The 14,091-nt window shown below is 38.8% G+C and overlaps 1 non-coding gene and 1 pseudogene across 1 annotated transcript; one reads left to right on the forward strand and one right to left on the reverse strand.

The window, feature by feature from the left end:
- The first annotated feature begins 790 nt into the window (after nucleotides 1–790).
- LOC112423439 (large ribosomal subunit protein uL14 pseudogene) lies at nucleotides 791–1,175 on the forward strand (annotated as a pseudogene).
- A 12,205-nt stretch (nucleotides 1,176–13,380) lies between these two features.
- LOC112423464 (small nucleolar RNA U13) lies at nucleotides 13,381–13,485 on the reverse strand. Its single transcript, XR_003013943.1, has one exon. It is a non-coding gene; the product is annotated as a small nucleolar RNA U13 (small nucleolar RNA).
- Nucleotides 13,486–14,091: the final 606 nt, after the last annotated feature.

A 14,091-nucleotide genomic window follows, 5' to 3' on the forward strand; every position in this document is an offset into this window, starting at 1 on the left:
ACTTTCAGTAGGCCAGGTAAGAGAAGCAGAGAAGTTAAGATGCTGCTAAATTTATCCAGGCAAGAGATGATGGTGGCTTGGATCATGGTGGTGGTAATCGGAGTGATGAGAAAGACTGAATTCTTGGAACTGTTTTAGTAGAAGAGTGGCCAGGATTTGCTGATAAACTGAATCCAAGGAGTAAGAGAAAGAAAAGGGTCAAGGATCATACCCAGGTCTTTATCCCTAGTATTCATGAAAAAAAAAAGTTATCATTAAGAAGAATGTAGGAGGAACAATTTTAAGATATGTTGTTTGAGATCACAATTAGACATCAAAGTGAGGATATCACAAAGGCAAATGAAAAAACAAATCTCCAGTGAGATTTAGACTAGATAAATAAGTTAAGGAGTCATGAATATGATGATGATATTAAAGTCCTGTGACCAGGTGAGCTGACTAGGGAGAGTAAAAAGCAGAAGAAGCTTAAGGACTGAGCAATAAATAACTCTAACATTTTACAAGTCATGAAAATAAGTCATGGAGATGAGAGATGAGAAAGAACTAACAGAGGAGAGGAGAAATAATGAGGTGAGGCCCATGATTACCTTAGCTTACTGCCTGGAGAGAATTTCCAGAACACAGCACAGGGAGAGTAACTCAAACAAAGGTCAGCAATCTCCTTGAGTCGAGGAGACAGAATTAAGAATTAGAGAACAAGGTGTCTAGAATTCACAGAACACAGTATTTATGCAGGAGAAAACTGCCTGGGAAGAAAACTCTAGCTTTTTGCCCCTTTCAGACATTGAAGATGTTGAAGCAAGGATGTGGTGGGTCCACTGGTATGAAATTCCAGATTCCCTTGGGTCTTGTAGTGGGAACTATGATCATGTATATCATCTCTGTGACAGACAGGGATCAAGGGACAGCTGAACAGACTTCCCACTGCTGGTGTGGATGCTATAGTAATGGCCACAGTAAAAAAAGGCAAACCAGAGCTAAGAAAGAAGATACATCCAGCAGCAGTCATTCAACAAAGAAAGTCATACCAGAGAAAAGATGGCATGTTTCCTTATTTTGAAGATAATGCAGGGGTCATAGTAAACAATAAAGGTGAGATAAAAGTTTCTGCCATTGCAGGACTCGTTGCAAGGGAATGTGCAGATTTGTGATCCAGTGCTGGTAGCATTGCATGATTCTCCAGTATATTTGTAAAAAACTTTAAAAACCTGTTAAAAAGTAGCACCCAAAGAAAGAAAGAAAGTTCTAGAAATCTGCAGGGAGTTCCCTTCAAGTTTTCAGCTGAGTATTGATTAGTACTTGCATATGAAGAACCTGCCTGGAGGCCAGAGAAAGAACACTGAAAAGGAACAGGCTGAACAATCCGTGGAGCTCATGTAGGCCTGAGAATAGTTTGTGTTCCCACTGAGTAGAAAGGAAAGGCCTCCTAACATACAAGGGTCATTTAATTCGAATATAATACTCAGAAGAGTACTATCTTAGTAACAGAGAAAAATTAGCCCCAAATTAAAGATGACTCAGGTCTCACCTAAAAAAGCTTAAAGGCAAGCCTCAAAAAACAAAACAAAACAAAACAAAACAAAACAAAACAAAACAAACAAACAAACCATTTTCAAGTAACCTAAGTTCAAAAATATTTAAAAGAATAAAAAATAAGACCCTAGAATTCAAGAAAGTATAATTCACAGTAAATATGTACCAGCTATTCAATTTGAAAATATTAGGCATGAAAAGAAACAGCAAAACACAACACAATGAGAAGAAAAATCAATTAATAGAAGTAGACCCCTAAATGACATGTTTGGTAGAATTGCAGACAAGGACATTAAAACAACTACTATATTTGAAATTTGTCCCCATATATTCAGGAAGGTAGAGGAAAACATGAATATGGTAAGAGGAGATCCGGAAGTTATAAGAAAAATACTCAAATAAAAATTATGGAGCTGGGTGCCATGACTCATGCCTGTAATCCCAGCACTTTGGGAGGCTGAGGCAGGTGAATCACCTGAGGTTAGGAGTTTGAGACCAGCCTGGCCAACATGGCAAAAACCTGTCTCTACTAAAAATACAAAAATTAGCCAGGTGTGGTGGTACATGCCTTTAATCCCAGCTACTCAAGAGGCTGAGGCAGGAGAATTGCCTGAACCAGGGAGGTGGAGGTTGCAGTGAGCCAACATTGTGCCATTGCACTCCAGCTTGGATGACAAACAAACAAACAAATTATGGAATTGATAAATACAATGTCTGAGGTGAAAAGCATATCAGATATAATTACAACAGTTATACATTGCAAATAATGATTAATGACATAAAAAGTATAGGCATAGAAACTATTCAAAACACAATATAGTGAGATAAAAGAAAAGAGGTGAAAAGAGGCTGGCATGGTGGTTCATGCTTGCAATCCTGGTACTTTGAGAGGCTGAGGCTGGCAGAGTGCTTGAGCCCAGTTGTTCAAGACCAGCCTGGGCTGAAGATAATGAGATCCTGTATCTAAAAAAAAAATTAGCCAGGTGTGGTGGGATGCACCTGTAGTTCCAGCTACAGGAGGCTGAAGTGGAAGGGTTACCTGAACCCAGTGAGGTTGAGGCTGCAGTGAGCTGTAATTAGGTCACTGCACTCCAGCCTGGGTGACAGAGCAAGCCCCTTGTAAAAAAAAAAAAAAAATGGAAAAGAAAAGAACTGAGCATCAGTGAGCTGTGCTAACATCAAGTGGGCTATACATGTTACTGGAGCTCCAGAAGGAGAAGAAAGAGAAATAGATAGCAAAAAAAAATTTTTTTAGAGAAATCACAGCCAGGCTGGGTGCAGTGGCTCATGCCTGCAATCCCAGCATTTTGGGAGGCCAAGGTGGATGGAACACCTGAGGTCAGGAATTCAAGACCAGCCTGGCCAACATGGTGAAACCCCATCCTTACTAAAAATTCTAAAATTAGCTGGGCATGGTGGCACATACCTGTAATGCCAGCACTCAGGAGGCTGAGAGGCAAGTGAATGGCTTGAACTCAGTAGGCAGAGGTTGCAGTGAGCTGAGATTGCGCGACTGCACTCCAGCCTGCACAACAGAGCAAGACTCTGTCTCAAAACAAAAACAAAAACAAAAACAAAAACAAAAAAAAGAGGAGAAATCATGACCAAAATTTTCCCAAATTTGATCAGCCCATGAATGCAAGAAGCTCAACAGACCCTAAACAGAAGAAACATGAAGAATACTGCACCAAGGAACATCATAATTAAATTACTTACAACTATAGATATGGAGAAAACCTTTAAAACAGCTAGAGAAAAAAGAACATACAGGGGAACAAAAGTAAGCAGCATGCAAATAATAAATAAATAATAAATAAAGCATGCAAGTCATAAGACAGTGGCTTCTATCCTTCCTCAAAGAATAAAGCAGTCAACCTAGAATTCCAACTCAGCAAAAATATTTTTCAAAACGAATATGAGGATGTGGGAGGAAGAGGATAAGAGGTGGCAGGGGGAGAAATGGGGAATGACTACTAATGATTGTGAAGTTTCCTTTTTTTTTTTTTTTTTTTTTTTTTTTTGAGACGGAGTCTTGCTCTGTTGCCAGGCTAGAGGGCAGTGGCGCAATCTCGGCTCACCGCAGCCTCTGCTTCCCAGGTTTAAACAATTCTCCTGTCTCAGCCACCCGAGTAGCCGGGACTACAGGCATATGCCACCACACCCAGCTAGTTTTTGTATTTTTACTAAAGACAGGGTTTCACCATCTTAGCCAGGAGGGTCTCGATCTCTTGACCTTGTGATCAGCCCGCCTCTGCCTCCCAAAGTGGTGGAATTACAGGCATGAGCCACTGCGCCCAGCCAAAGTTTCTTTTTCATGTGAGGAGAATGTTCTAAAATTTATGGTGGACATGGTTACACACTCTGTGAACCACAAAGAAACATTGGATTATACAATTTAAGTGGGTGAATTGTATGACAAATGAATTATATCTCAATAAAGCTACGTTTTAAAAACAAATATGAAATAAAGACTTCTTCAGACATACAAATGCTGAAAGAATTCATGATCAACACACCATCACTACAAGAAGTGTTAAAGGAAGCCCTTTAGGTAGAAGGAAAATGATATCAGATGGAAATCTGTATCTATCCAAAGAAATAAAGAGCACTGCAAATAATAATTATGTGGGTAAATGTAAAAGATGTTTTTAAAAGATCTCTTTTAAGGATAATTGAATAGTTTAAAGCAAAAATAGTAATGTATTGTGCAGTTTATAACATACAGCTGATTTTTTTTTTTTAACTTTTAAAAAAAAATTAGAGACGGGGTTTCACTATGTTGCCCAGGATGATTTTGAACTCCTGGACTCAGGCAATCCTCCCGCCTCATCCTCCCAAAGTGCTGGGATTACAGGTGTGAGCCACCGCGTCTGTCCCAGCTGATTCTTTTTAGTCATGATAGTTATGTTCTGTAAAGTTGTTGAAAACGATGAATTAGTGAACACTGAACATTGTTCACAGGGGAAATACAGAGTTAGATTCTGTAAACCTCTGGTCACAACACTTTTGTCAAGCAATCAACGCATAACCTTGTTTTATGTGTGTCTCTATTTACAGACAGCTTATGTAATATATATCATTGATTTATTAACATGGAGCTCACAGCCAACAGCACTATGACTCATGCCTGAACAAGGCTCATCTAACACACACATAAGGCACATCCATGTCTTCTTGTACTAGGAACACCAGATACAACTTTACAATTGCCCCTAGGAGCCATTTTTTTTATTGTGAAAAATATATACGGCATAAAATTTACTATTTTAATTATTTTTCAGTTTACAATTCAGTGCCATTAAGCATTTTTATGTTATTCTGCAACCACCACCACCACCACCATTATCCATCTCCAGAACTTTTTCATCTTCTCAAACCAAACCTTCATACCCATTAAACAATAGTTCCCCTGTCCTCTGTCCCTTCTGCCCTGACAACCACCATTCTACTTTTTGTCTCTATGAATTTGAGTACTCTAGGTACCTCATTGTTCTGTGAAAGGGCTGTATATGCAAAGAGGTCCCCAAATACCAAAGAAGCTGAGAAATCAAGAAGGAGGCAGACAAATACAGTTTGTTGGTATGAGATGATTTATCAGGGGAACTTATGGACACAAGCATGGTCTTGGGGGCTGCAAGACAGGTAGATCTTAGCACTGCAACCTCTCAGATCCTTGTGGAGGCTGATGTCTTGGGGGAAAAGTATCAATATATGTGCTCTGGAAGGAATGCATAGGTGCTACAGGAATCCCAGCCTATGATGTTTCTAACAGCATTAAGTGTTGTTTTGGAGGAAACTTACAATGACTAGCTGTTCCTACACAAAAAGTAATGACAGCTAGACATTATGGAGGCATTTTTGGACTCAGGGTTAGTCAGAAGTCACTCTTGTTCCCACACTCATATATGTGGAATCATACAATATTTGTCCTTTTGTGACAAGGTTGAATAATATTCCCTTGTATGTATATACCACATTTTGTTTATTCATTCATTCATTCATTCATTCACTGATGAACGCTGGGGTTGTTTCTATCTTTTGGTTATTATGAATAATGCTCTAATCACAGTGTGATATGAACACTGGTGTACAAATGTCCCTTTCAGACCTTGATTTTAGTTCTTTTGGTATATACCCAGAAGTGGAATTGCTGGATCTTATGGTAATTCTATGTCTAATGTTTTGAGAAATTGCCATACTCTTTTTCATAGCAGCTGCTCCATTTTACATTTTTCCTCAGCAATGCACAGAGTTCCTGTTTCTCCACATTTTCACCAACACATTTGTTGTTGTCATTTTTAAAAATAATAAGTAATAACCATTCTAATGGGTATATGTGAAGTGGTATTTTATTGTGTTTTGTTATTCATTTACCTAATGCTTAACGATTTTTTTTTTGAGACAGGGTCTTGCTCTGTCGCCCAGGTTGGAGTGCACTGGCATGATCTTGGCTCACTGCAGCATCCACCTCCTGGGCTCAAGCCATCCTCCACCTCCTAGGCTCAGCGTTCTGAGTAGCTGGGACCACAGGCATGTGCTGCTATGCCCAGATAATTTTTTTTTTTTTTTTTTTTTTTTTTGTATTTCTAGTAGACACGGGATTTTACTGTGTTGGCCAGGCTGGTCTTGAACTTAGGCCTCAACTGATCTTCCCACCTCAGCCTCCTAAAGTGCTGAGATTACAGGCAAGCCACTGCACCTGGCCTCATGTTGACCATTTTTTAATATACTTATTGGCCATTTGTATTTTTTTGAAAACCATTTATTTGAATCTTTTGCTCATTTTAAAATCAGGATTTTTTTCTTGGTCACTGTATTTTAAGAATTCTCTATATATCTTATATATCAATCTCTTATCAGATATATGACTTACAGGTACTTTCTCCCATTTCACGGATTCCCTTTCACCCTGTTGATAGTGCCCTTTGATGCACAGAAGTTTTCAGTTTTGAAGAAGTCCATCTTGTCAATTTTTCCTTTTGTTGCCTATGCTTTTGATGTCATATCCAATAAATCTTTGTCAAACCCAATGTCATAAAGCTTCTTCCCTATTTTTTTTGAGACAAGGTTTTACTCTGTCACTCAGGCTGGAGTGCAGTGATGTCACCACAGCTCACTGCAGCCTCTACCTCCCAGGCTCAAGCGATCCTCCCACCTTAGCCTCCTGAGCAGCAGGGACTACAGGCGTCCTCCACTATGCCTGGCTAATTTTTGTATTTATATAGACACGGGGGACTCCTCATGTTGCCTGCGCTGGTTTCAAACTCCTGGGCTCCAGCAATCCACTCTTCTTGGCCTCCCAAAGTGCTGGGATTACAGGCATGAACCACCACGCCCAGTTTAATGTTTTCTTTTAAGAGAGTTTATAGTTTATATTTGGGTCTTTGATCCATTTTGAGTTTATTTATTTTAAAAATATTTTTTAACTTTTTTATTGTGGTAAAAAACACAACATAAAATATATCTTAAGGTACTGGGGGTTATGACTTCAATGTGTGAATCTGAGGGGACACACATAATTCAACCTGTAATGGCAAAATTTGAGGAAAAACTAGGTTTCTATCCTTAGGCTGTGTTGATTTCAGCAAACCAAAGTGATATTTAAGCAAACATTCTTAAATTATCTGATTGATAAACATAAAGCTCTTGAGCAAATATGAGCCCAAAATACAAAATAAACAAACAACTCTGCCCCTTTTGTCTCACAGCATACTTTATGATCTGTGTAACTGTGTTAGCCCCTTCCAACTGCTACTTGATTTCTCCCACAAAGGCACAGTATCCAGAAGGGTCACTGAGCCAGGAATTTCTGTTTATCTTACTTATACATGTGCACTAAAATAGGATTTTTAAAATTGTGGTTAAAAAAAATCATAAATGTTATCATATTAACCACTTTTCTTTTGAGATAGAGTCCAGTTCTGTCACCCAGGTTGGAGTACAGTGGCGCGATCCTGGCTCACTGCAACCTCCACCTCCCAGGTTCAAGCAATTCTCCTGCCTCAGCCTCCTGAGTAGCTGGGATTACAGGTGCACACCACCTTGCCCAGCTAATTTTTGTATTTTTAGTAGAGCTGTGGTTTCACCATGTTGGCCAGGCTGGTCTCAAACTCCTGACCTCAGGTGATCCACCCGCCTCGGCCTCCCGAAGTGCTAGGATTACAGGCATGAACCACCACGCCTGGCACATATTAACCATTTTTAAGTATACAGTTCAGTAGTGTTAAGCATATTTACGTTGTTATGAAATAGATCACCAGTACTTTTTCATCTTGCAGAACTGAAATTCCATATCCATTAAACAACATCTTCCCATTTTCCCTTTCCCTCATCCCTTGGTAACCTCCATTCTACTTTCTATACCAATGAATTTGACTATTTTGGATACCTTATATAGGAATAATCACACAGTGTTGTTTCTTTCATAACTGGCTTGTTTCACTTAGCGTAATGTTCTCAAGGGTAATCTACGTTGTTGCATGTGACAGGATTTCTTTCCTTCTTAAGGCTGCATAGTATTCCATTGTGCATATATATCACATTTTGTCTATTGATTCATCCATTGATGGACATTTAGGTTGCTCCCAACTCTTTGCTATCGTTAATAGCGCTTCTAGATACAGGGGTTTGCAAATCTCTCTTCAAAACACTGATTTCAGTTCTTTTGGAGATATACTCAGAAGTGGGATCACTAGACCATATGGTAGTTCTGTTTTAACTTTTTAAAGAACCGCCATACTGTTTTCCACCATGGTTGTACCATTTTACAGTCATACTAACAGTGTTCAAGGGTCCAAGCTTCTCCATATTCCTGCCAATACTTGTTATTTTCTGGGGTTTTCTTGTTTATTCTTTCTTATATTCGAAGAGGTATAAAGTGATATCTCATTGTGGTTTGGATTTGCTTTCCTCTGATGATTAGTCATGTTGAGCATCTTTTCATATGCTTGATGATCATTTATGTATTATCATTGGAGAAATGTCTACTCAAGCAGATCCTTTATCCATTTTTTTTCACTTTTATTTTAGGGTCAGCAGTACATGTGGAGGTTTGTGATATAGGTAAGCTGTGTGTCACAGGAGTTTGGTGTACAGATTATTTTGTCACCCATATAATCTGCATAGTACCAGATAGTTTGGCCATCCTCACCCTCCTCCTACCCTCCACCCTCAAGTAGGCCCTGGTGTCTGTTGTTGCCTTATTTGTGTCCATGTGCACTCAATGTTTAGCTCCCACTTATAAGTGAGAACATGCAGTGTTTGGCTTTCTGTTTTTGTGTTTGCTTAGGATAATGGTCTCTAGCTCCATCCATGTTGCTGCAAAGGACATGATTGATTGATTGATTGATTGATTGATTGATTGATTTTATTTTTTGAGACGGAGTCTCACTGTGTCGCCCAGGCTGGAGTGCAGTGGCATGATCTCGGCTCACTGCAACCTCCACCTCCTGGCTTTAAGTGATTCTCCTTCCTCAGCCTCCTGAGTAGCTGGGATTACAGGTGCCCACCACCACACCTAGCTAAGTTTTGTATTTTTATTTTTATTTTTATTTATTTATTTTTTATTTTATTATTTTTTTGTTTTTTATTTTTTTTTTTTTTTGAGACGGAGTCTCGCTCTGTCACCCGGGCTGGAGTGCAGTGGCCGGATCTCAGCTCACTGCAAGCTCCGCCTCCCGGGTTCACGCCATTCTCCTGCCTCAGCCTCCCGAGTAGCTGGGACTACAGGCGCCCGCCACCTCGCCCGGCTAGCTTTTTGTATTTTTTAGTAGAGACGGGGTTTCACCGTGTTAGCCAGGATGGTCTCGATCTCCTGACCTTGTGATCCGCCCGTCTCAGCCTCCCAAAGTGCTGGGATTACAGGCTTGAGCCACCGCGCCCGGCTTTTTTATTTTTATTTTTATTTTTTTTGAGACCGAGTCTGGCTCTGTGGCCCAGGCTGGAGTGCAGTGGCGCAATCTCAGCTCACTGCAAGCTCCAGCTCCCGGGTTCACGCCATTCTCCTGCCTCAGCCTCCCGAGTAGCTGGGACTACAGGCGCCTGCCACCACGCCCGGCTAATTTTTTGTATTTTTAGTAGAGATGGGGTTTCACTTTGTTAGCCAGGATGGTCTCGATCTCCTGACCTCATGATCCGCCCGTCTCGGCCTCCCAAAGTGCTGGGATTACAGGCTTGAGCCACCGCGCCCGGCCTTGTTTTGTATTTTTAGTAGAGATGGGGTTTTACCAGGTTGGCCAGACTGGTCTTGAACTCCTGACCTTGTGATCTGCCCGCCTCAGCTTCCCAAAGCGCTGGGATTACGGGCATGAGCCACTGCACTTGGCCATCTCATTCATTTTCATAGCCACACAGTATTCCATGCCTTTACCCACTTTTAATATGGGTTATTTGATTTTTGTTGTTGTTGAGTTGTAGTTGTTGATATATTCTGGATCCCTTATCAGATATAGGATTTGGAAATATTTTCTCCCATTCCATAGGTTACCTTTTCACTCTGTGGATTGTGTCCTTTAATGAACAAAAGTTTTTCTGTTTGATGTAGTTCCATTTGTCTTTTTTTTTCTTTTGTTGCTTGTGCTTTTGGTGTCATATACAAAGGAAGAAATCATTATCTAATCTTTATCATTATCCAGTGATCTCCACTAAATCATTGCCAAATCCTACATCATGAAATTTTCCCCTATGTTTTCTTCTAGGAATTTTATAGGTCTAGGCCTCATGCTTAGATCTTTAATCCATTTTGAGTCCATTTTTGTATATGGTACAAGATAAAGGTCTTATCTTTATCTTTGTTCTTTCGCATGTGGACATTCAGTTTTCTTTTTCTTTCTTTCTTTTTTTTTTTTTTCAGACAGAGTCTCACTCTGTTGCCCAGAGTGCAGTGCAGTGGCATGATCTTGGTTCACTGCAAGCCCCACCTCCTGGGTTCAAATGATTCTTGTGCCTCAGCCTCCTGAGTAGCTAGGATTACAGACGTGCGCCACCATGCTCAGCTAGTTTTTGTATTTTTTAGTAGAGATGGGGTTTTGCCATGTTGGCCAGACTGATCTCAAACTCCTGGCCTCAAGTGACCCGCCCATCTCTGCCTCACAAGTGCTGGGATTACAGGCATAAGCCACCATGTCTGGCTAGAGTTCTTAATTTTAATGTAGCTGAATTTATCTGTGCCTTTCAATCTTGTTTAAGAAATAATTCCTTACCTTAAGGTTATAAAAATCTTATCTATTGGGAGAATCTGACCCAATATTTCAATGTAGGTTCTTTCTATTTTCCTTAAGTGTCGGCCAGCTAAGAAATAAAGAGAAAGAGTATAAAGAGATGAATTTTACCGCTCGGCCTCCAGGGGTGACATCACATATCGGTAGGACCGTGATGCCCACCTGAGCTGCAAAACCAACAAGTTTATATTAAGCATTTCAAAAGGGGAGGGGGTGTATGAACAGGGAGCAAGTCACAAAGATCACATGCTTCAAAAGGCAAAATAGGAGAACAAGATCACAAGGCAAAGGGCAAAATTAGAATTACTGATGAGGGTCAATGTTCAGCTGTGCATGTATTGTCTTGATAAACATCTTAAACAACAGAAAGCAGTGTTTGGGAGCAGAGAACTGGTCTGACCTCAAATTTACCAGGGCAGCATTTTTTCCCCACCCTAATAAGCCTGAGGGTACTGCAGGAGATCAGGGTGTATTTCAGTCCTTATCTCAACTGCATAAGACAGACACTCACAGAGCAGTTGTTTATAGACCTACCCCGAGGAATGCATTCCTTTCTCAGGGTCTTAATTATTAATATTCCTTGCTAGGAAAATAATTCAGCGATATCTTTCCTACTTGCACATCTGTTTATAGGCTCTCTGCAAGAAGAAAACTATGGCTCTATTCTGCCCCGCCCTGAAGGCAGTCAGACCTTATGGTTGTCTTCCCTTGTTCCCTAAAATCGATGTTATTCTGTTCTTTTTCAAGGTGTACTGATTTCATATTGTTCAAACACACGTTTTACAATCAATTTGTACAGTTAACGCAATCATCACGATGGCCCTGAGGTGATGTACATCCTCAGCTTATGAACATAACAGGATTAAGAGATTAAAGTAAGACAGCTGTAAGAAATTATAAAACTATTAATTTTGGGAACTGATATATGTCCTTATTAAAATGAAATCTTCACAATTTATGTTCCTCTGCCGCGGCACCAGCCGTTCCCTCCATTCGGAGTCCCTGACTTCCCGCAACAATTACCCTATAACGTTCTCTAAGAGAATTCAAGTTTTGTATATAATACAGTACAGATGGCTTCTTTTGTGTATGGTATATGATAAATATATGATTTTCTTTTTTTTTTTTTCGTAGCCTATTGTCCCAACACCATTTACTGAATAGTTCACCATTTTTGTCATAAATCAAGTGTCCACATAAGTGTGGGCCTTTTTTTTCAGGCTCTCGATTTTGTTCAGATGATTGCTTTGTCTATGTGAACTGATACTAAGCTGTCTTAAGTACGATGTCATCCATAGATGACATATCATATTATGATGACTTATCATAATAAGTCTTGCTATCTGACAGGGCATGTCCTCACTCATGGTTTTTTTTTTTTTTTTTAATTCAGGGCTATTTTAATTATTTTGGGGTCTTTTATCTGTTATATAAATTTTAGAATCAGCTTAAGTTACTCAAATATTCCTTTTGGGATTTTTATAGGAAAAGCATTGAGTTTATAGGTAAATGTGGATGTTGTGATGTGTACAGTGTGTAACTGTATAATTATATACATTGTATAATGCTAAGTGTTCTCTTAACAATGCAGTGTGTTTCTCCTTTGTAGTCTTCTTAATATCTTTTATTTCTAGGTACTTATATTTCTTATTGCTATTGGGAGTTTTATCTTTTGAAAATTTGAAATAATTTTATACTTCTAAAGGTGTAAAAATAGCATAAAGATTCCAAAATATCCCCTTCACTAAGATTCTCCAAATGTTAACGTTTTATCTTATTTGCTTCTCTCTCTCTTTAAATATGTGTGTATACACATATATTTATGTATTTTTGTCTTAAATGTTTGAAGTTAAGTTACAGATTTATTGTACTCTTAAGCACTTTACCTCTAAATAGTTCACAATGTATTTCCTAAAATTAGATAGTTTTTCTGGGTATGCAATTTAAGATTGACAGAATTTTTTCTCAACACTTTGAAGATATTATTCCACTGTCTTCTGCCTTCCCACATTGTGAAAAAGTCTGTTGTCACTCTAATTGTCAGTACGTTATAAGTAGTCTATTTTATCTCAGTAGTTGCATTCTGTGTGTGTGAGGGGAGTGGTAGGGTGAGGTATTGGTGTTTTGTATTTCACAGAAATACATTTAAGTGTAGATTTCTTTCTATTTGTTCTCGTTGGTATTCATTTTGCATCTGTATCTGTGGATCAATATCATACATTGCTTCTGGAAAATTCTCAGCCATAATAACTTCAAATATTGCCACTTCTCAGTCTTATCTGTTTTCTCCTTCTGGATTTGAATTAGATATATGCTACAACCTTCCAATCTTTCAATTCTATCTCTTAATCTCTATTTCATACTATCTATTTGGGAGTGAGAGGGCTGTATTCTGGATAATGTGTTCTACCCAACTTCCAGTTTACTAACTCTGTTTTAAGCTGTAACTACTTTTTATCCATATATTCAAATTTTTACTTCAACAATTTTTAATGGCTAAAAATCCACTTTGACTTCTTCTAATGCCTAGTCATTTGGGATAATCTTTTATTCCTCATATTTGTGTTTCTGTAATTTATTGCTTTATGATTCCTATTTATTTTTGTTTGTTTGTTTTCTTTTTCTTCCACATCAGATGGGTAATGTATTGACATTGTAACAAGGTTTAAGGGAGGCACATCTCACACATAAACATGAAAACCCAATCGTCGCATTTACGAACTACAAAAAAGATCTCCTATTTATTTAAAACATCTTATACATAATTAAAACAATTAAGAGTGTCCAAATCTGTTGTTTGTGATTTCAGCTGGCTCTCACTTAGAAGAAATTCATTAACATGTATGTTTGACAGTCAGATTTGGTTAGCTGTAACTTGCAGAAAATTCATCAAATGAAACTGTGAATGGAATAGCTTCTGCTAGGAGTCACTTTTGTTCCCTTTCTTTAATCAGGAAAGCTCAGCTTCAGTTTTTATTATTTTTTTTCTATTGACCCCAAATTTGAACTCTACATTGCAGGGCTAATATCACATATGCCTGCAGGACAAGCTGACTTTTTAAGGGTCTTAGGACTTCTGTTCTGCTGTCAGTTCAAGGTTTGGACCTACTGTCAGAGGTTTACCTTATTTCCTGGAAGCCCAGCAATAAACATTTTGTTTTGTGTAAGATCTCATTCTTTTATAGTAGGGAATCCCTTTAGACTATTTTGTCTGCCATGTCAGTTTTTTTTGTTTTTTGTTTTTTTTTCCTTTCTTCAACTCAGGAAGATTTTTTTCCCCACTTTTTCTTTGGTTATTACTTTTTTTTTTGAGACAGAGTTTCGCTGTTGTTGCCCAGGC

The sequence above is a fragment of the Macaca nemestrina genome, chromosome 3 (genome assembly GCF_043159975.1).
Source record: "Macaca nemestrina isolate mMacNem1 chromosome 3, mMacNem.hap1, whole genome shotgun sequence".
Classification (NCBI taxonomy): domain Eukaryota; kingdom Metazoa; phylum Chordata; class Mammalia; order Primates; family Cercopithecidae; genus Macaca; species Macaca nemestrina.